Here is a 23,705-nt window from a genome sequence, read left to right on the forward strand (position 1 = left end):
CCACACACAGGACTCGCACTAATGCAGATTTGCCAGTCTTAATCTCCCACTTTTTTTTTTGTTTTATGGGAGAATTAGGAAGAAATCAGGCACACTGTTATACAGTAGGTTTTCTGTGGCAGAAAAAAAAAGACAGATGCCACACACAGTACTGGCACTAATGCAGATTTGCCAGTCTTAATCTCCCACTTTTTTTTTGTTTTATGGGAGAATTAGGAAGAAATCAGGCACACTGTTATACAGTAGGTTTTCTGTGGCAGGAAAAAAAGACAGAAGCCACACACAGGACTCGCACTAATGCAGATTTGCCAGTCTTAATCTCCCACTTTTTTTTTTGTTTTATGGGAGAATTAGGAAGAAATCAGGCACACTGTTATACAGTAGGTTTTCTGTGGCAGAAAAAAAAAGACAGATGCCACACACAGGACTGGCACTACTGCAGATTTGCCAGTCTTAATCTCCTACTTTTTTTTTTGTTTTATGGGAGAATTAGGAAGAAATCAGGCACACTGTTATACAGTAGGTTTTCTGTGGCAGAAAAAAAAAGACAGAAGCCACACACAGGACTGGCACTAATGCAGATTTGCCAGTCTTAATCTCCCACTTTTTTTTTTTTTTTAATGGGAGAATTAGGAAGAAATCAGGCACACTGTTATACAGTAGGTTTTCTGTGGCAGAAAGTGGCTTGAAGAGATATAACAAAAAAAAAAAGTACTACAATTACTATGTCCCTACAGTAATCTCAGAAAAGTGTGGCAGGCAGCAATAAAAAGGAGTGCTGCACACAAAAGTCAAAAGTGTGGACAAACAAACAAGATAGCTGTGCAGAAAGGAAGGAGCAACAGGATTTGTGCTTTGAAAAAAGCAGTTGCTTTGAAAAAAGCAGTTGCTTTGCACAGCGGCGTACACACAGCAACGCAGCTATCAGGGAGCCTTATAACCTACAGAGCTGATGAAGAGAAATCTAGCCTCCACTGTCTCTGCAAAGAAAAGGTGGTATTGGACAGTGGAAATCACTACAGCACAAGCGGTTTTGGGGTCAATTTACCCTGCCTAACGCTATCCCTGCTTCTGACGAAGCGACAGCATCCTCTCCCTATGCTCAGATCAGCAGCAGTAAGATGGCGGTCGGCGGGAACGCCCCTTTATAGCCCCTGTGACGCCGCAGAAAGCAAGCCAATCACTGCCATGCCCTTCTCTAAGATGGTGGGGACCAGGACCTATGTCATCACGCTGCCCACACTCTGCGTGCACCTTCATTGGCTGAAAAATGGCGCTTTAAGCGTCATATGAAACGCGACTTTGGCGCGAAGATCGTGTACCGCATGGCCGATCCCACGCTGGGATCGGGTCGGGTTTCATGAAACCCGACTTTGCCAAAAGTCAGCGACTTATGAAAATGACCGATCCGTTTCGCTCAACCCTACTCGCCAATACAAGTCTATGAGTGCAAGAAAAACTCGCATACCACATGGACCATCAGTGTGACCTGCGAGAAATATGCACCGGTGTCCTTTGAAAAGCCGGCGATTCAGGTGCGGTGTACAGTAAAATCACACTGACAGTGGTAGGGCTGGCGGTACGCACTGAATAAATATAAAGATAGTAAAAGTGTTTTCACAGCCCGAGGTCAACCTTGCAGAGATGGAACCAGCTGCTAGGTAATGGCGGCATTATATGGCGGTGCTATGCCAGAATAAACACGGGTTCCGTCACCCGGTATGAAATGATGCGAACTCTGTTGCTTCACAGAGTCGCAGGGAAACAGAGGAAATGCTGTGCCCTGTTAGCAGTCACAGGGTGCAGCAGATGGACGCTAGTGGGATCCCTGAAACTCACCCCCACTATGTTGGTGATTGATCTCGCTCTGACCCTTGTTGGTTTATGAGCTCGCGCCTGAGGGAGCCATGATTCAGATGCTGAGATCAAGCAGGAGTTCCCACCCTACACTGACCGGTTGTCAGGACTGATTAACGATTACCGCACAGAGTGTGTACAGCGCTGCACTGGCGGCGCTGCTGATTTGATGCAGTGGGATCATGCTCTTTTGTCTAGGATAGCACTGTCAGGCGCTAGGTAGCTCCAACATTCACGAGCATTCAGCAACACTAGGAATGGGAATGATTAAGGACTTGGAGTAATCACCAGAACAGGCATACATCCACATACACGATAGCAGGTTTATACAAGCGCATGGCCATGCGGCCATGTGAACTTTTTATAGCGGAAGCTCTACGGGACCTTCCTAGTGGTCCAATAGGATCTGCTACAGGACCTGAGCATGTGACCCCCAACCTCCAATGGGAGGTCATCCCTTGGGCATGCTCAGAAGAAGAAAAGCAGAACTTAGTCCCAGGAGCACCCGCTCACTGCTGATCAGTACTGGTTATGATGACTGAGCCTGGAAGGACAGCAGCAACCAGCCACACAGTATCAGCTTAAGCCAGATGCTGGAACTGACATCTCAGCTGAACAGGCTCCACTGCGGCTGGAGGAGAATGGCAGACTGCAGCGAAGATGGTTTGAGATTCCCCCTGTGCAGCAGCGGGAACTCGACACCTAACAGACAGCTTACAGTACAATACTGTAGATAGAATAGAAATATACACATACTGTAGTATAGGTATACATATATATATATATATATATATATATATATATGTCAGTGACACACATATTTATATATCTTTATATTTAATGGATAGATAAATAGCAGAATACCCGATAATTCATTTGTCGGCTTCTGTACAATCATTGCAGAAGCCGACAGGATAGGAGACATGGTTTACATACAGTAAACCATTGCAGAACAGTTAGATTTAAATATGTCAGTGTTTAATACTGAGAGTAGTATGTGTGTGTAAAATTTCGAACCTGTATGTATTTGATAAAAGAAAGTTTTCACTGAAAAAACTGGCATGGTCTCCCGTGCAATTTCCTGTGCTAGAGAGAGAAAGCCAGTGACTTAGGACAGATATTAATAGCCTATAAAGGGACCATGGTTATTGCCCCTCCAGCTAAAAACACCTGCCCCAGCCACACCAGAAAAGGCACATCTGTAAGATGCGCCAATTCTGGCACGTAGCCTCTCTCTTCCCATTGCCCTGTAGCAGTGGCATATGGGTTAATAAGGGGTTAATATCACATTTGTATTGTAAGGTGACATTAAGCCGGCTTAGTAATGGAGAAGTGTCAATAAGACACCTCTCCATTACTAATCCTAAAGTTTGTAAAGGGTTAAATAAACACTCACACATGCCACATGCAGAATAAAATGTTTTCATGAAATCAAAGAACACACAATTTTTCTATCTTTATTCTTTTGCCAATCCAAATGATGCCCTCAATCTCCTGTAAAAAAATGAAAACTAAAAAACCAACAGTATACCCATACCTGTCTGGCGTTCAGTCCCACAGTATAATCCATATCTGCGGGATATATAGTTTACAACTGGGAGCAGTGCTAATGCGACAGTCTCCGGCTGTTAACTGCTGGGGAATGAATTAAATGCTGGGAACGGAGCTTCAGTGACTAGCGGTGACGTCACTGAAGCTGCGCTCCCTGACAGCCTGAACTCAGATGAACTCTTGAGCGTGGGAAAATCAGCTGGCAGATCATTTGCCGACTTTTAATCTATCTATCTATATCTATCTATCTATATATGTTTTGAAGATTATTTGGTATTAAAACGATGGTTACAGTTGTGTTTTACAATGCGATTTTAACATGAGCTTTTACATAGAGAGAACTGCTTTATGTAAAAGCTCATGCTAAAATCTCATTGCATAGGGATGCCATACAGATGTCACACTGTTACTAGATGCGAGGAAATCATATCCTCTCATTGCAAACAGATTACATACAGATCACTGTTCAGGAATATTTGTGCGATTCTCAGCCATCAAAATTGGACCGATTTTTTATACGGTAAGTGTGACTCCAGCCTAAGAATAAGTCCTGTAATATCAGTATGTGTTATTGTAGTGATTAGTCACTAGATGGCTCTACTATAGTAAAGTTCTAAGTGCAGGGGCTTAAGACAAGAAAAGTTAAATGAAATATATAGATCCCAAGATTTCAATGAAGCAAGGAAAGCTTCTCTGTGAAAGGCTACAAATAACTGGACATTATAGTATCAATGTTTAAATGATTATGTATCTACTAGCCTATTCACGGTGTGATTAATATTGGCAAAGAACATCAAAAGATGGAGGAGTATAGGATACAGCTGCTGTATGAGAAGGTATTTGAAAATCTTGGGATTTGTTTTTCCATGTATTACATTTGACTTTTTTTGTCCTAAGCACATGCACGTTAGAACTTTTCTATGGTAGAGCCATCTAGTGGCTAACCACTACTACAACACATACTGACATTACAGGACTAAGGCAGGGGTCACACTTGCGAGTGCAAGGCGAGAAACTTGCACGAGTCTCTCGCATCAATACCTGACACTGCCACCGCACTCGGGACTGGAGTGTGCGGCTGCATGTATTTCTATGCAGCTGAACGCTCCAGTCCCGAGTGCCGGTGGCAGTGCCAGGGATTGATGCGCGAGTTTCTCACATTGCATACGCAAGTGTGACCCCCGGCCTTACTCTTATAGAAATACAGGGAATCCTCTGATATAAATTCAAAAGAATTTAAGCTTTCTTTTGACATCGTTTTTGAATACATTAGCACTTTATTACCTTTTTTTGAAAATTATTTGATCATGTGTTTGAAACAGTAGCGTAGCTACTGGGGGGGCAGAGGGGGCCATCGCCCCAGGCCCGATGCTCTGAGGGTGCCCACCTGGAGCTACGCTACTGTAACTGCATCGGCACGGTCAGGGTCTGCCTATGGGGGTACTGTCTTATACTACAGGGTCTGCCTATGGGGGAACTGTCTTATACTACAGGGTCTGCCTATGGGGGTGCTACTTTATACTACAGGGTATGCCTATGGGGATGCTGTCTTATACTACAGGGTCTGCCTATGGGGTGCTGCCTTATACTACAGGGTCTGCCTATGGGGTGCTGCTTTATACTTCAGGGTCTGTCTATGGGGGTACTGTCTTATAATTCAGGGTCTGCCTATAGGGGTACTGTCTAATACTACAGGGTCTGCCTATAAGGGTACTGTCTTGTACTATAGTGTCTGCCAATGGGATGCTGCCTTATACTACAGGGTCTTCCTATAGGGGTACTGTCTAATACTACAGCATCTGAATGCTCTGAGGGTGCCCACCTGGAGCTACGCTACTGTAACTGCATCGGCACGGTCAGGGTCTGCCTATGGGGGTACTGTCTTGTACTACAGGGTCTGCCAATGGGGTGCTGCCTTATACAACAGGGTCTGCCTATAGGGGTGCTGTCTTGTACTACAGGGTCTGCCAATGGGGTGCTGCCTTATACAACAGTATCTGTCTATAGGGGTGCTGCCTTATACTACAGGGTCTGCCTATAGGGGTGCTGCCTTATACTACAGGGTCTGCCTATGAGGGTGCTGCCGTGTGCTGTATTGAGGACTATCTGGCACATTATACTATATGGAGGTTATCTATGGGGCCATCATACAGTCTGGGGATTACAGTGAAGGGGCCATCATACAGTGTTGGAGCCATCAAACAGTTTGGAGGCTACTAAGGGGTCAGTATACTGTGTGGGTGGTACTATACAGTTAGGGGCAGTATACTGTGTATAGGGGAGCTATACAGGGGGAGACTCAGGACATTATTAAATATAAAGTGGGCACTTATTGTTATAGGGGAACTCAGGTTACTGTGACTATCAAAGGGGCACATGGAGGGCATCATTACTATCTAAGGGGCAAAATGTGGGCACTGTTTTCTAGGGCACTTGCACCTGGTATTACTATATTATAGAGGTGTGATTTAAAATTTAGAAGGCACATAGTATCACACAGCAGGTGCAGTAATAGGGACATATATGGCAGCAGTGGCTCAGTATTGGGGTATCAGCAGGATGAGGAGTTTCTGCAGGTTAGGAACAGATGGTGATGGGGCTGGAATGTGATAAGTGAAATGTGTCTTTGTTGTATTCTCTGCAGACGAGTCCTGGCTGGAAGAAGTTGTCGTGACGGTCTGGGCCAGATGGAAAATGGGTATTAGACCTACCGGTAATTCGGTTTCCAGGAGTCCATCCTCACAGCACCCTGGAGGACGTCCTCCTCCTCCTTGCAGGGACAGGAAAATCATGAGAGGTTAAAACATCCCACTCCGCCCCCTTTCCTTCAGTGTTTTGACAAGTACCACACCAAGGATAGATGCAATCTGAATTCTTTTAATTAACCAAATCATATTACAGCATATGAAAATAGTATACATGGGGGGGGAGTAACGGTGCTATCAGGATAGACTCCTGGAAACCGAATTACCGGTAGGTCTGATACCCATTTACCAGGATATCCCCCTGACAGCACCCTGGAGAATACCAAAGAAAACTCCTTTAGGGTGGGACTACTGCTTGGAGAACTTTTCTCCCAAATGACGTTTGCTGGGCTGCTAACACGTCAAGTTTATAATGTTTACAGAATGTATTCACCCTGGCCCAGGTTGCGGCCTTACATATTTGTTCTAAGGACGCCCCCGATCGTTCAGCCCATGATGCTGAAATAGCCCTAGTAGAATGAGCTTTTATTCCCACTGGGCAGTCTACCCCTTCTGATGAATAGGATTTAGCAATTACAGTTGTGATCCATCTAGCTATAGAAGTTTTGGAAGCTTTTTATCCCTATTTTTCCCCTAAACAGGATAAATAGGTTAGGGTCCCTTCTCCCGGTACTAGTGGCCTCTAGATAGTCTAACACTGCTTGTCTTACGTCCAGGGAGTGTAAAGATTGATCTTTTGCATTAGAGGCGTTTTCGCAAAAGGAGGGTAAAATTATCTCTTGGTTCCGGTTTTGTACTGATGCAATTTTTGGGATAAACGATGGGTCTAATTTTAAGATTATGTGATCATCGCGAATCTGAAGATACGGATCCCTAATAGATAAAGCCTAAATCTCTCCCACTCTTTTAGTTGTCGTAATTGCTACTAGAAAGGCTGTTTTCTATGTATGAACTGAGATAGGCATGTTTTCACCTAGGGCATAAGGTTCGTTACATAAAGCCCTGAGGACCAAGTTTAAGTCCCAAGAGGGTGTTAACTGCCTAAAGGTGGGATGCAATCTCTGGATGGCTTTAACAAACCTAATTATCCATGGGTGGGAGTCCAAAGGATAATCTAAGAAAGTGCTGAGAGCCGAAATCTGTACCTTAAGGGTACTAGGCCTAAGACCCATGTTGAACCCAGACTGATGAAAATCCAGAACTCTGGGGACATCCGGGGTCTCTGGCAACATGGCTGACCTGCCACCCTCCTTACAGAATTTCTTCCAGATCTTGTAGTAGATCGCCGAAGTTACTGGTTTTCTGCTAGCTTGAATGGTTGAAATGACTTCATCTTATAAACCCCAAGCTTTCAAGACATCCCTTTCAGGATCCATGCTGACAGGTGTAACCTTCCCGGGTTTTGGTGCAAGACAGGACCCTGAGAGATTATGTCCTTCCATAGAGGAAGTTTGATTGGGTTCTCTGTAGTCATGGACCCCAGCAACGGGAACTAGCTTCTCTTTGGCCAGAATGGCACAATCAACAGAACTGTTGCCTGGTCTTCCTGGATTTTTCTGAATACCACTGGAATGAGTGCCAACGGGGAAAACGCTTAGGAGAGTGGTTCGTCCCATGTCTGGCTTAAGGCGTCGACTGCTTCTGGCATGTCTGAAGGATTGAGAGAATAGAATCTGGGCACCTTCAAATTTTTTCTTGTGGCAAACAAATCTATTCTGGGAGTTCCCGAACGGTGGCATAATAGTTGGAAAACTTCTTGGTTTAGTTCCCACTCTGTTGGACAGACCTTCCTCCTGCTTAGGTAGTCGGCCAGGATATTTTACGACCCTTCTAATTGCACTGCTGTAATTGAAAAAACTGTGTTCTCTGCCCAGACAAATATCTTTTGCGCTAGATCTTGTAGTGCTTTGTGCTTGGGACCTCCCTGGTGTCTCAAGAATGACACTGCTGTCATGCTGTCCGTTAAAATCTTCACGCTTGTTCTTTAACTGAGAACGGTTTCTTCTTAGGGTCTCCCAAACTGCATAAAGTTCCCTGAAGTTTGATGACTTGTGGCTGATGTCTTTGAACCACCTGCCCTGAAAAAAAAACTTCCTTCTAGGTGTGCTCCTCATCCCCACGGACTGGTGTCCGTGGTGATTACTACACAAGGGGTCGGAATCCATGAGACACCTGTCCTTAGGTTGCCAGGTTGTGTCCACCATCGTAAGGATCTTCTCACTGCTGTTGATAGATGTTTTGGTCTGTCCAGAGACATCTGGCAATGATCCCATACTGAGAGAACCTGTCTCTTTAATAGTCTTGAGTGGGCTTGGGCCCATCTGACACAGGTGATGCAGGCTTTCATTATTCCTAAGATCTTCATGGCTGATCTTATGGTAACCCGATGTCTCAGGAATTCTATGATCATTTTCCTTATTGACTCCTGCTTTTCTCTTGGTAGAAAGGATTGTCTGCAGGTAGAATCCAGAAGCACACCAAGGAATACTTTCTGAGATTCGGTCTTCAGGTGTGACTTTTTTCGATTTACGACCTAGCCAAGGTGTTCTAACACCGCAATGGTTCGATCTCTGTGTAGGAGTAAAGTCCTTTCTGATCGGGCTACCAGGAGAAAATTGTCCAAATAAGGAATTATTCTAATTCCTTGGTTAATTAGGTATGCAACTACCTCTGCGATCAGCTTCGTAAATATTCTTGGAGCTGAGGCCAAGCCGAACGGGAGGCATTGAAACTGGAGGTGGCAGATTTGGTCTGGCAGACCTACCGAGAACCTCAGAAGTTCCTGAGAGGTTGGATGGATTGGAACCTGATAATATGCACTCTTCAGGTCGAGAGTTCACATTACTGAATTTTTGTCTATGAGGTGGATGGTTGACCTTATAGATTCCATCCTGAACCTTTTGAATTTGACCCATACGTTTAACGGTTTTAGGTTTATGATTATGCGTATTTCCCCTGATGGTTTCAGGATTGAGAACAGGGAAGAGTAGTGACCTCTGCCTATTTCTGATGAGGGGACCCGAACTATGACCTTGGAGCTGAAAAGTTCCTGAAGGTCTGAGAACATTGTAGAATCGGCTGCCACGGTTGTCGGTGAGATACACCTTTGGGGCGGGGTAGATATAAGCTCTATTTTGTAGCCCTCTGATATTATATTTAGGACATATTTATTTTTGTTATCTGAATCCAGTTGTTTAGAAAAAGACTGAGCCTGCCCCCTTTACCTATGGCGTCATTGTCTTCTACTGTAGATCTAGAGCTTGATCTGAGAAGGGATTTTTTTCCCCTTCTGTTCTGAGCATAGGAACCTTTATAGGTCCCTCTGTTGGATCTCCACTGCTCTCTATGGTCAGGTTCTTTGCGAGGTGGTGGCCTTTTCTTAAAGGGCTGAAATTTCTTGGGTTTATCATCAGGAAACCCTTTTTTACTATCAGACGCAAACTCTAAGATGTCATCTAACGCCTGTCCAAACACCCTAGATCCTGCGAAGGGAATGGCACATAATTTATTTTTAGAGGCATTATCTCCCGACCAGGATTTAAGCTGTATAGCTCTACGGGTTGCATTAGACAAGGAACTATTTCTAGCCGCAAATCTCACTGATTCGGCTGAAGTATCAGTCATGAAGGCCGTGGCGGATTTTATTATGGGAAAGGAAGAAATTATTTCAGCCCGTGGGGTTTTATTAACTAAATGTTCTTCTAATTGCCCCATCCATAAGAACATGGAACTGGCCACCGAAATAGCCGCTATATTAGTCTGTTTCAGGGCTGCTGATGTTTCCCAAGCTCGACGTAGGAGAATATCTGCCTTGCGGTCCATGGCATCTCTGAGGCTTGAAGAGTCCTCAAAAGGAATGGATGTCTTTTTTGTAACTTTGGCCACAGGTACGTCGACTTTAGGGATTCCTTCCCATGTCTTGATATCATCTGGGTCAAATGGTAGACGGCCCTTAAATTCCCGGGACATCACTAGTCTACGCTCTGCTTCCTTCCATTCTTGCAATATCATCAGCCGGATATGTTTGCTCAGGGCCGCCATCAGGGCATGACAGCCATGACTGGCGTATGGGGCCCGGTGAGCAGAGGGGGCCCGCATCGGGCCCCATCTAATCTGCTCACCGGGCCCCCCCCTGCCGGCGCTGCGGGCCCCCCCCTTCCGGCGCTGCGGGTCCCCCACCTGCTGGCGCTGCGGGCCCCCCCCTGCCGGCGCTGCGGGCCTGCGGGACACTATTGACGTGCGGGCCCGCCCGTGCCCGCACGTCAATAGTTAACAGCCGCCAGCCAGTCGGAGGCTGGCAGCTGACTTGAGCGGCCGCAGTGCGCAGTTGCACTTCGCCGGCGTCTGACGTCATTGTCAGCCGCCGGCGAGTGCGTCCTTCACCTGCATGGAGGAAGTGAGGTTCCCCGCCACAGGAGCGCACGGCCAGGTAAGAACTCGTTTTTGTTTTTTTTTGAGAGCGGCGATCCCAGGGGGGTGGGGCCCGGGGCAGAACGCTGGACACACTGGGGCCCGGGGCAGAACGCTGGACACGCTGGGGCAGAAAGATGGACACGGGCAGTATGCTGGACACAGGGGCAGAGATACTGGACACAGGGGGCAGAGATGCTGGACACAGGGGGCAGAATGCTGGACACGGGGCAGAGATGCTGGACACAGGGGGCAGAGATGCTGGACACAGGAGGGGGCAGATATGCTGGACACAGGGGGCAGAGATGCTGGACACAGGAGGGGGCAGAGATGCTGGACACAGGGGGCAGAGATGCTGGACACAGGGGGCAGAATGCTGGACACAGGGGGCAGAGATGCTGGACACAGGGGGCAGAGATGCTGGACACAGTGGGCAGAGATGCTGGACACAGGGGGCAGAGATGCTGGACACAGGGGGCAGAGATACTGGACACGGGGCAGAGATGCTGGACACAGGGGGCAGAATGCTGGACACAGGGGGCAGAGATGCTGGACACAGGGGGCAGAGATGCTGGACACAGGGGGCAGAGATGCTGGACACAGGGGCAGAGATGCTGGACACGGGGCAGAATGCTGGACACGGGGCAGAATGCTGGACACAGGGGACAGAGATGCTGGACACAGGGGCAGAGATGCTGGACACAGGGGGCAGAATGCTGGACACAGGGGGCAGAATGCTGGACACAGGGGGCAGTATGCTGGACAAAGGGGCAGAGATGCTGGACACAGGGGCAGAGATGCTGGACACAGGGGCAGAGATGCTGGACACAGGGGCAGAGATGCTGGACACAGGGGCAGAATGGAGATATGGGGTATGATGAAAGACATGGGGGCATGACTGGAGACAGATGGGGAAGGATTGGAGACACAGGAGGCATGATTGGAGACAGATGGGGAAGGATTGGAGACACAGGAGGCATGATTGGAGACACTGGGGGCAGAATTGGAGACAGATTGTGCAGGATCATGGGGCAGGATGGATACGATGGAGACAGATGGGGAAGGATGGGGAGATCATATGGGGCAGGATGGATACTCATGAGGGCAGGATGGGAGAACATATGGCTGACGCCAGGAATGAGACACACGGGGGCCAGGATGGGGAATATTATTACCATAGGGACCAATTAAGGGATATTAAGGACACTGTTTTAAATGAGGGGGCGGTCCTGTTACTGTGTAGAGTGACACTATGTCGCCTCTTTTTCTTTATGCGGTGTAATGTAGAAGTTGGGAAAAATTAAGTAATGTGTTCTACAAGCGGAGCTCGAGATAACTGTGTTATTTCCTGCAGAAACGAGTCCTGGCTGGAAGACATGATGGCGGTCTGTGCTGGATGAAAGATGAAGGACTTCACCTAGAGACGTCACTTGTAAGTCAGTGTTACCTATACACTGACACTATACACTGTATACAGAGCTCCTGTGTATAATTTCACTAGTGATCACTGTATTATCTGTACACAGACATTGCATACTAAGTACAGATCTCCTGTGTATAATGGCACTTATGGTGATAGTGTGGTGCTTTTTTTATTATTACTGATCAGAATTGTAGTATTCAGTAACTATGTGGTGGTAATATGTGGTCTGGACATGGTATTGCGGTATTTGTTCCTTGTATGTGATATTATTCGATCATTGTGGTGGTAATATGCGGTCTGGTCATGGTGTAGCGGTAGTTGTCCCTTGTATGTGATATTATTCGATCACTGTGGTGGTAATATGTCATCTGGTCATGGTGTAGCGGTATTTGTTCTTTTTATGTGATATTATTGGTCATTTTAAAAATTGAAAAATAAATAAAAATATACCTAAATTGTATTGCATATTTTAACAAATATTTAATAGGTTACAGCAGAGTAGGGCCTCACCAAAAGAGTCTACCGTGTTATGGTGGCGGCTTACAAAATCTTTTGGCCAAAACAAAAGCTGCCGGCTATATGTGTGACCTGGTGATGGGAACTGTTAGGGTATGTGTCCACGTTAAGTAAACGCTGCGTGTTTGATGCTGCGTGGGGCCACAGCGTCAAACACGCAGCATCCAGATGTTCCAGCATAGTGAAGGGGATTTTATGAAATCCCGTCTCCACTATGCGTGGTAACACGCACCCGGCAGCCCTGCGACTCCGGACATGCGGCGCTTCTTTTAAGATCGCAGCATGTCCGTGTTCCTTGCGGCAGCTGCGCCGCCGCAAGCTATAACACAGGGCCCTATGTGTGGGGTGCGATGATCCCGGATGTGTGCAATGAACACATCCGGCATCGTCGCGTCACAGTAGGGGGTGGGGCTTAGCGCCGAGCGGGTTTGCTGCTCCGACGCAACCGCCGGCCATCCTGAAGGTGGACACGTACCCTCAATGTGTGATTGGTGAGAAGTGGAGTTTTTCCAAGAGAGAGCGGTGGGACTGTGGACAGTTTGAGGGGTGGAGCATGGAGGCGGGGCTGGGGTGGAGCCTGGGCGGAGTCTCAAGGGGGCCCCGAAAATTTTGCCAGTATGGGGCCCCGAAATTTCTAGTGGCAGCCCTGTGTTTGCTTACAGGGAACACCGTCTGTCTCTGAGATGTAAGACCTCCAAACATTAGATCCTGTGTGGTCTTTGTACGCAGCTCCTCCTTCATCTGCATAGTATTTCTCACCGCCTGTACTAGATCTTCCGTATCTTCCACTGGGAAGAGATATTTTCTTTCTTGATCCTGCTCTTCTATTGGAAGCTCCCCTTCTTCCTGGTCTGAGCTCTTAATGTCTGATTCTTTATTTGAAAATATATCAAGATCTCTCTGTTCTGGGTCCCATCTGGGTCTCTTACAGCTCGGACCTGGAGTGAAATGGTGCTGTTGTGATATGGTAGCCAAGGAGGCTTGCACTTCCTCCTGGATTAAACTCCTCATCTCAGACAAGAGTGTTGGTTGCTCTTCCCTTACAACTTTGGAAATACGTGAGCTGTAGAGTGATTTTTTGTATGCACCTGGAAGCTTTAAATGGCATATGAAGCAACGGTTACAACTTTGCCGAGGCCTTGCCTGGCTTTTTAGCCGTTGGGAGGGGTGTCTGTGGGACATCCTTATCCTAAATAATACAAGAATAGGGATAATAGGGCTGAACTTAGTGTCTACATGCGTGTTCAGGTGTATCTGCACTATGCCCACTTACCCTGGCATCCTCACTCCTGAATTCCATATCATCTTTCGTTTCAGGCATTTAGACACTGGTTCCAAGACACATACCCTGTGCCAAACCAGCGATGCTGAATGTTTGACTGCGAGTCCTGTTCACATGCAGACCCTCGGAAGCCTGAGCGCAAACTTAATCAAATTTGCCACCCGCTTTTTCCCCTAACTACATCCGCATTCCACGCTGTGAAATGCCAGACGGGATACGCCGCTGACATCACTGGAAGTGACGCTCGGTTATTTTTGTACCTACTTCCGCATTGCACAATGTGGAATGCAAGCTGGGTCCCCGCTAAAGTCATCGGAAGTGACGCTCGGTTCCGGGAGTGGCTTCCTGCTGACCACTGACTCCTCCGTGATCCTATATGGAACACATGGTTCCGGGCGCCTCTTCTCCTGCCGCATGGAGCCAGAGCCGAGAGCCCCCCCACCGGGAGGAAGCGACTCTACCCAGGAGCTCGTCCGCTCGACTGGTCTCTGGGCAGAGGGACTCCCCACCAGGAAGTTTCTGCCCTGGGCCACTTGACAGGGGGAAGGATATTTTACTAGCCGCACGATCCCCCTGAGCCCTCCGGCCTCCAGTAAGCCTTCGCACGCTGTGCAGATCTCTCGTGTGTCCCTCCATGCAGGGACAGGAAAAACACTGAAGGAAAGGGGGCGGAGTGAGACCTTTTAACCTCTCATGTGGTTTTCCTGTCCCTGCAAGGAGGAGAAGGACGTCCTCCAGGGTGCTGTCAGGGGGACGTCCTGAAAAGTGAACGATTCCATCAGAAAGATCGTCAGCAGTGAGTCATTATCTGTAACTGTGCTGTGATCTCTTATACTGTATGTTCTGTACGGCTGGTATCTACCAATGACCATATGGTGGTAATATCCATGTTGGTCTTTATATAGAGGTTATCTTCAGTAAAAGCGAGGTCATCTGCTGAGGTTCTCCTCCACTATTAGGCCATGTGCACACGTTCAGTATTTTTCGCGTTTTTTCAAAATAAAAATGTGATAAAAACGCGAAAAAAAACGCTTACATATGCCTCCTATTATTTACAGTGTATTCCGCATTTCTTGTGCAAATGTTGCATTTTTTTCCACGAAAAAATCGCATCGCGGAAATAAAGGCAACATGTTCATTAAATTTGCGGAATTGCGGGGATTCCGCACACCTAGGAAAGCATTGATTTGCTTACTTTCCTCATGTGGCTGTGCCCACCATGCGGGAAGTAAGCAGATCATGTGCGGTTGGTACCCAGGGTGGAGGAGAGGAGACTCTCCTCCATGGACTGGGCACCATATAATTGGTAAAAAAAAAAGAATTAAAATAAAAATAGTGATATACTCACCCTCTGAAGGCCCCCGGAGTCTTCCCGCCTCTGTGGTGCATGCTGCCGCTTCTGTTCCTATAGATGGTGTGTGTGAAGGACCTGCGATGACGTCGCGGTCTTGTGATTGGTCGCGTGACCGCTCATGTGACCGCTCACGTGACCGCGAAGTCATCGAAGGTCCTGCACACACACACCATCTATAGGAACGGACGCCGCTGAGGAGATCGGCTGTCTGCAGGTGAGTATAACTATTTTTTTAATTTTTTTATTATTTTTAAACATTCTATCTTTTACTATTGATGCTGCATAGGCAGCATCTATAGTAAAAAGTTGGTCATACTTGTCAAACACTATGTTTGACAAGTGTGACCAACCTGTCAGTCAGTTTTCCAAGCAATGCTACAGATCGCTTGGAAAACTTTAGCATTCTGCAAGCTAATTTCGCTTGCAAAATGCTAAAAAAAACGGGAAAAAAACAGGAAAAAAACGCAAAAAAAAAATGCAGATTTCTTGCAGAAAATTTCCGGTTTTATTCAGGAAATTTCTGCAAGAAATCCTGATGTGTGCACCAGGGCCGGCGTTAAGCACAGGCAGACCAGGCAGCTGCCTGGGGCCCCCGCTCCTCCAAGGGCCCCCTGCTGGTTCCATGACCACAATGGAGCTTGCTTACAATTAAAATAGCACAAGGCAGTGCTTTGCTTTGCAGAAGAGGCAGACATAAGTGCATCTGTCTCTTATCTGTTCTGCAATTGTGAGTGTTTCCTGTCGGGGGCGGCGGCGCTGCACTGCCTTGTCTGTGTTATCTATGTCTGCTCAGAGGCTGCAATCCCTGAGGCAGAAGCAGTCAGGCGTGTTATACTGACCTGACCTGCGCTCTGCAGGTTCTCCTGTTCTTCCGCTGTGGCCGTCCATCCTCACTGTGCAGCAGGCTTCAGGTTATAATGTATACTGTGTCCTGGGCTGGCAGCTGCTGTTCAGCGGCAGGACCTTCCTATGTGACACGGTCACCTGACCACTGACATTGTCCTGACGCTGCACAGCAGTCAGCAGCCCCTGTCAGGGACACAAAAATGCAGGAGCTGTGCTGCCACCCAGAAGACAAGTGTTCCCATATCATATAGAAGACACTTCACTGCTTACTGGTGAGTTTTTTTCAACTGTCTGCACTACCACACCAGTCACACACTGCAGTCTGCGCAGTCAGCAACGCAACCAAAACTACAATGGAATTAACGTAAAAAAGTAATGAAAAAAAAAATTATATAAAAAAATTTATGATACCTACTGTCACTTGTCAGCATCCTGCACAGGCCGCTCTGCAGTGTGCGCTGGCACCAGGAGTGATGATGTCACTGATCGCTAGCCACGGGACCACTTTGTTCTGTGAGGCTATATGTGCACACTTTGCGGATTCCATTGCGGATTTTTCCGCGTGGATTCTAAAGAATCAGCAGGTAAAACCCCTGCGTTTTATCTGCAGATTCACCGCGGATTATCTGCGGATTTTATGCAGATTTTGTTCGGATTCCACCTGCGTTTTTACACCTTTGTATTTCTATTATGGAATACGTGTAAAACGCTGCAGAATCCGCACAAAGAATTGACATGCTGCGGAAAATAAACCGCAGCGTTTCCGTGTGGAATTTTCCACAGCATGGGCACAGCGGATTTGGTTTTCCATAGGTTTACATAGTACTGTACACCACATGGAAAACTGCTGCGAATCCGCAGGGCCAAGTCCGCTGCAGATCCGCAGCCAAATCCACAACGTGTGCATATATCCTTATAGGGGTCGCTCACACTAGTGTATATTCTCTCATCCAAGATAATTGCGATGATTATCCTAATGACACCACAATGGGCCCCATCTCTTCTGCTCCCAGCCCCAGTGCCTGTGCAGTAACTGAACCCGCCTCTGAGACGCAGGTTCAGTTACTCTATCGCTGTGCGGGCCCGCACCATGTTTTACTCCTTGGACAGAAATTTTGTCTTTGTTATTTAGTGGCTTCTTGGGGGTTAAAGATGTTGCTACTAGTTAAAAACTCACTTCAATGCACTGAATTGACTGTAGTGTGGTTGTTAGTGCAATGTTTCAGAATTTGGGGCCCCACTTTGAATTTTGCCTAGGGCCCCACTTTGTCTAAAACCGGCCCTGGTGTGCACATACCCTTAGGGCGTGTCACGAAGTTGTAATCAAGGTTACCTGGTTAGGGGCCCACTCAGAAGCTTTGCCCCCCCCTGAACCTAGCTACGCCTCTGGTTTGAAATACATAAACATGTGTAAGGAAAACTATTATGGGATACCACGCTGCTTAGTATAATTGATGTTCTTGTCTTCTTATTCCATTATCCATTCCTGAATTCTTAAAAAATGTTTTTATTAATAATTAAATAAAGATTGTGTTTTAATTGACTCTGCATGAGGAATACACAAGGAAAAGACGCTGCTCCAAAGGATGCACACCACAGAAAATAAAACAAAGATATATATATGTATAATATAAACAAGGGATTTTTATTGACACACAGCAACTTCAATACATATAAAACATAATTAAAAACAATGCAAAGTACAATTGGCACATAGATAGATAACGTGTGCAAAATACAGAGTGCAAGTCTGCAAAAACCAGCATGTAAATAGCAGGAGTAACCCTCTGGCTCATGGAGCTGATAATGAATGACCAGACAAGTGCACCACCTTTATGAACAGCCAAAAGAAACTATCCTCCAACCTGGGAAAACTGCTGAAGTGTGGACGCCCAACGTGCGGGGCAAGACCACCCAAATTCAGTGATACCTATGATAACTTATGCAGTCCCAGTAAATCCCATATCTCTAATAAGATGGGTGGGCTGAACATACCCAAGGTGGAGAAGGCAGGCACGCCAGCTCCAGACGCAGACGAAGTATGTGCCAAAACGAGAGACCGCCCAACGCGTGTCGCCCTTCTCAAGAGGGCTTCGTCAGGGGAAGGTGCCGTGTGTCAAAGGACCCCCGTATAAATAGTATGTATATGGCTTACCTAATGAGGCGCAGGTGGATAGAGACGCCAGTCCTACCGGAAGTATGGAACTTAAAAAAGAGGCATGCGTCGCCCAGCAGTGAGGAGTAGACACACCCCCCCTTTTTTTTCCCCCAGGTCAAGGAAAAGATGCACGTGCACAATCATGCCAGCAGAGCCTGACAATCTCCAGCCACCAGAAAAGGGGCCGGTCTGTGTGTAACATGTGCGTGAAGAAAGATAAACAACTGGGAGGAGGGCACTCCTCTTGTAGCCGGAGAGGTGATCGTCCAAAGGAAAAGAAGGGCAGATAGGAGGGGGGGGAGGGGGGGAGCCGATTTAGAGGGAAAAAGAGGTACAGAGCAAAACAGAACACACAAACAGGGCGGGAGACAGCCCAAAATAGAAAAATAAGAGTGCTGCATCAGAGGGCCATCTACTAAGTATATAGCAAGATATCTATGCCAGAATATGGCAAGATATCTATGCAATCCCTAGAGTCATGTGTAGATCTTGCAACCCAATAGAAGCAGATCTACATCGGAATATACGCTGCAAGATTAAAGTAATCTACCGCCAAACACATATAAGGGGCCATATAATGATAGCCAAGCTTAGGGCCGACATATGTGGTCCTAAATAGGACCCTATATAGCAGAACCCTGTACTCATATGTAACCATACATGCAAAGTATGCGCACCTCAATGACCACACAACCCCCGGGGGCACACCAACACACATGTCATTCAACCTCACTGCAACCTAAAAGGGAAGAGGTATTAGTATAAAAAATATATATATAGAAATAGTCTTTATTAAATATTACAATAACATGTGAAAAAACACAGCTTTTATACACTCCCCAAATAGCAGCGAACCCCCAGATGTGGCATCCTCATGAGGCAGAGGTCGGGTAGCCCCACCTCCTAGGATAAAAGTTCATATAAAACATGAGTCCAGTGGCAATTAGATAGACGAACCCTAAATGGTATTCTGTAAACCAATCATGAGAGTATACACAGAGCAATGGAGACCCAAATCCCTATAACGCTCCATGAGCCATTGGAGGGTAAACAAAAATAAATTTAATAAGACAAACCCCTGCGAGAAAACAGTCATAATATGAGAAAAAAGATAACACCAAGTATCAAAAAATAGGAAGAAAGCAGCAACTCCACAGAATGTCAAATCAATAAAGACGTCAGAACGGATATATTTGACCCAGTAAGAGTTGTCAACAGGACCAATCATTATTCACAACATGAGTCCAGGATTTGCAGATAGAAGATAGGGTCCTTCAAGATGATATATAGACTCAAAGGTTATTCCATCCAGAATCCAAGGCCTTTATTCCATAGGCATATGAGCTGCGAACTCGAAAGAATCCACAACCATGATCTAGAGCACACCCAAAGATAAAACATAAATATAAAAAGTCAAAAAGGACAAAACAGAAAAAAAGAAGATAAATGAATTAATTAACCCAAAAAACGGTAAATAATAACTCCTCATTAAGCCCCCCCGGAGTCACTGATCCCAAATGGAAAATCCATCGAGCCTCAGCCCTGAGGAGCTGGGGTACAATGGGGCCCCCTCTATTTGTCTGAAGAATTCTTTCCAACCCAACTACCTGCGTATTGGTGGTGCGTCCCTCATGATGGGACAGAAAATGAGAGGCAACTGGGGTAAGCATTTTGACTGGACTCATGTTTTATATGAACTTTTATCCTAGGAGGTGGGGCTACCCGACCTCTGCCTCATGAGGATGCCACATCTGGGGGTTCGCTGCTATTTGGGGAGTGTATAAAAGCTGTGTTTTTTCACATGTTATTGTAATATTTAATAAAGACTATTTCTATATATATATTTTTTATACTAATACCTCTTCCTTTTTAGGTTGCAGTGAGGTTGAATGACATGTGTGTTGGTGTGCCCCCGGGGGTTGTGTGGTCATTGAGGTGCGCATACTTTGCATGTATGGTTACATATGAGTACAGGGTTCTGCTATATAGGGTCCTATTTAGGACCACATATGTCGGCCCTAAGCTTGGCTATCATTATATGGCCCCTTATATGTGTTTGGCGGTAGATTACTTTAATCTTGCAGCGTATATTCCAATGTAGATCTGCTTCTATTGGGTTGCAAGATCTACACATGACTCTAGGGATTGCATAGATATCTTGCCATATTCTGGCATAGATATCTTGCTATATACTTAGTAGATGGCCCTCTGATGCAGCACTCTTATTTTTCTATTTTGGGCTGTCTCCCGCCCTGTTTGTGTGTTCTGTTTTGCTCTGTACCTCTTTTTCCCTCTAAATCGGCTCCCCCCCTCCCCCCCCCTCCTATCTGCCCTTCTTTTCCTTTGGACGATCACCTCTCCGGCTACAAGAGGAGTGCCCTCCTCCCAGTTGTTTATCTTTCTTCACGCACATGTTACACACAGACCGGCCCCTTTTCTGGTGGCTGGAGATTGTCAGGCTCTGCTGGCATGATTGTGCACGTGCATCTTTTCCTTGACCTGGGGGAAAAAAAAGGGGGGGTGTGTCTACTCCTCACTGCTGGGCGACGCATGCCTCTTTTTTAAGTTCCATACTTCCGGTAGGACTGGCGTCTCTATCCACCTGCGCCTCATTAGGTAAGCCATATACATACTATTTATACGGGGGTCCTTTGACACACGGCACCTTCCCCTGACGAAGCCCTCTTGAGAAGGGCGACACGCGTTGGGCGGTCTCTCGTTTTGGCACATACTTCGTCTGCGTCTGGAGCTGGCGTGCCTGCCTTCTCCACCTTGGGTATGCTCAGCCCACCCATCTTATTAGAGATATGGGATTTACTGGGACTGCATAAGTTATCATAGGTATCACTGAATTTGGGTGGTCTTGCCCCGCACGTTGGGCGTCCACACTTCAGCAGTTTTCCCAGGTTGGAGGATAGTTTCTTTTGGCTGTTCATAAAGGTGGTGCACTTGTCTGGTCATTCATTATCAGCTCCATGAGCCAGAGGGTTACTCCTGCTATTTACATGCTGGTTTTTGCAGACTTGCACTCTGTATTTTGCACACGTTATCTATCTATGTGCCAATTGTACTTTGCATTGTTTTTAATTATGTTTTATATGTATTGAAGTTGCTGTGTGTCAATAAAAATCCCTTGTTTATATTATACATATATATATCTTTGTTTTATTTTCTGTGGTGTGCATCCTTTGGAGCAGCGTCTTTTCCTTGTGTATTCCTCATGCTTGGCTGCTTGGTTGCACCCCGGTGGGATATTTTATTATAACCTGTATTGGTAGTGCGCTCTATTGCTTTGGTTTTAATTGACTCTGCAATCGCTTCTGTTTTCGTCTTTTAACCATTAATCTTTTACATCATTAATCCTGTTTTCCAATTATTTTTAAGAAGTATTGAGTTGGTTTTCTGCTACATGAAGAAATACCATGTTTGCATGAAAAAAGTGTTGGCATGAAGTAAACAGGAACAAGAATGGAGCAACGCAGAGAGCACTGACTCAGTGGTACACTAAAACAAGCTACTTATTAACTGAAGACAAGTTTATCAAGGCAATCAATAAGATTTCAATTCGTAAACTAATGACAATTAGAAATAATGTTACACAGTTCTTGCTGCTCTCTTGACCTCATGGCTCCCATCTGTCCCTAACTCTGGCCCTGTAACCCTAACCACTGCCCTATAAAATAATAATCCTGGAGCTACCGCACTAAGAAGTGCGACACCGATAGGAATATCTAGTTTATGACTAGCCTAACTTTCCACTAACACAGATAACAACTGTCTGTCAGAATTCTCAAATGGCACATAGAGCGTAAACCAATTTCTGAACTTTAGTATTAATATACACCAAACAAAAATATCAAGAATGCACTGGTCTGCCAAACATCAGAGTCCAAGCTGATTCCATACAGGCCTTCTCCTGGCTGCTGTAGCTTCTGATGGCGGTTACTGCTCCATGCCCTAACAGGAGCCAAACTACGTACTCTTACTAGATCGCAAGTCCCATCTATAGACTATTTGTTATGGAATAATTTAATGTGCATAAATGATATCCCCATATGATTGTACATTAAATCCCACACGACTTCAGGAATGCACGTTAATCTAGCATATAAAGGCCAGCATACTAACGAATTCCCGGTACTTATTCAGAAACAGTCTTAGCTGCTAGAAAAATTATCATTTGCGTAATGTGAAAACATAAAACCATCTGGGATTTTTAAGAAAGAAACTTCTAACAATTTTATTTTTTGGATTGTGGACTGTTTCATCAGATAAGCCTTTATGATTCACTTGTTCTTCAGGAAATACTGAAATGTCATGTTGATTATGTAACTGCTGAACATATATTATTTTTAGTGCTTCAGAAATTGGATAGGGATGATTTTTCAACGTGTCCATCTTGGTAATAGAGGAATCCTATTACTTAAAGGATTAAAATGCATAGGAAAGAATGTAAGTTCATTGCAAAGTGAATATAGCACATGATTTATTTTCATGGCAGATTAGGCCAAAATCTGCTCTCTTCCCCCCATACAGAATGTAATTCTGCTGTGGATTATTCACCAATAATTTATTACATGCAGAGAAAGAACTCACAGTAGTTCATTTTCTTATTTGATTCATTGGTTTCTACTTAAGAATGGAACCCCTTCTGCATCCCCCAAAACTTCTGTAGAATCATGACCCCTTGCACATATAAGTAGTCAGGATTAGTGTCATGTTAATACTGAAAAAGAGATCTCTTACAAATTTATGGAACCATACAAGACAACCACCTCCATGTCTAGATCCCTTAGAAATTTATAGTATCCATACGAGATTGTATAGCTCCATGTGATTTGAATTTTACACAATGTGGTAAAATCCGAAACATAACATAAAACATACTGACATAAAGTGTGAGTATTGTATGTGTTTAATTTAGCTCTGTCCAATCATGCAATGCTTGCTGTGCTTTTTTTAATTCATCTTCTGAACTTGTCTGCAGTAATGAGATGCTTAGTGCAGTCCACAGTGTCATTGACAATGCCCAAATGATACAGTAGCACTTAGTGAGCTTAGGCCAAAGTCTAACTATTGCTTAACACACACATGCACCTGCACTCCACTTTGTACCCATTTTTGCCCTTTTTGCATGCACACTGGAAAAATTTACAACTCTAAATATGAACATAGAGTGCAATAGACAGACAGATGCCCAAAAGTCCCCTTTTAGCTTACATGTTACTGGTATTTATAAGTATCCCAGAAAAATAGGACGGCGTACTAAACAATGCTATTGTAATGTGAACATGACCAAATGAGAAGAATCTATTTGTCTATTATTTAAACATGATTTAAATTATATGAGCAATACTCAGACTACCATGAAATGTGCTATATACATCCTACATGTAAAAAGTATGTAAAAGAGCCAACATACAGAAATGCAGGTAATAAGTGGAATATTCACTTATTACTCAGTGTCAAGGTACATTGTGATACACAGTCTGTGATGGCCTGCTATGATTTACACGTAGGACTTATATTTACATCTGTCTGAGATGGTTTAGCGAATCCTGCATTGAGCAGGAGGGTTGGACACGATGACCCTTGAGGTCCCT

Source organism: Ranitomeya variabilis, chromosome 1 (genome assembly GCF_051348905.1).
Source record: "Ranitomeya variabilis isolate aRanVar5 chromosome 1, aRanVar5.hap1, whole genome shotgun sequence".
Classification (NCBI taxonomy): Eukaryota; Metazoa; Chordata; class Amphibia; order Anura; family Dendrobatidae; genus Ranitomeya; species Ranitomeya variabilis.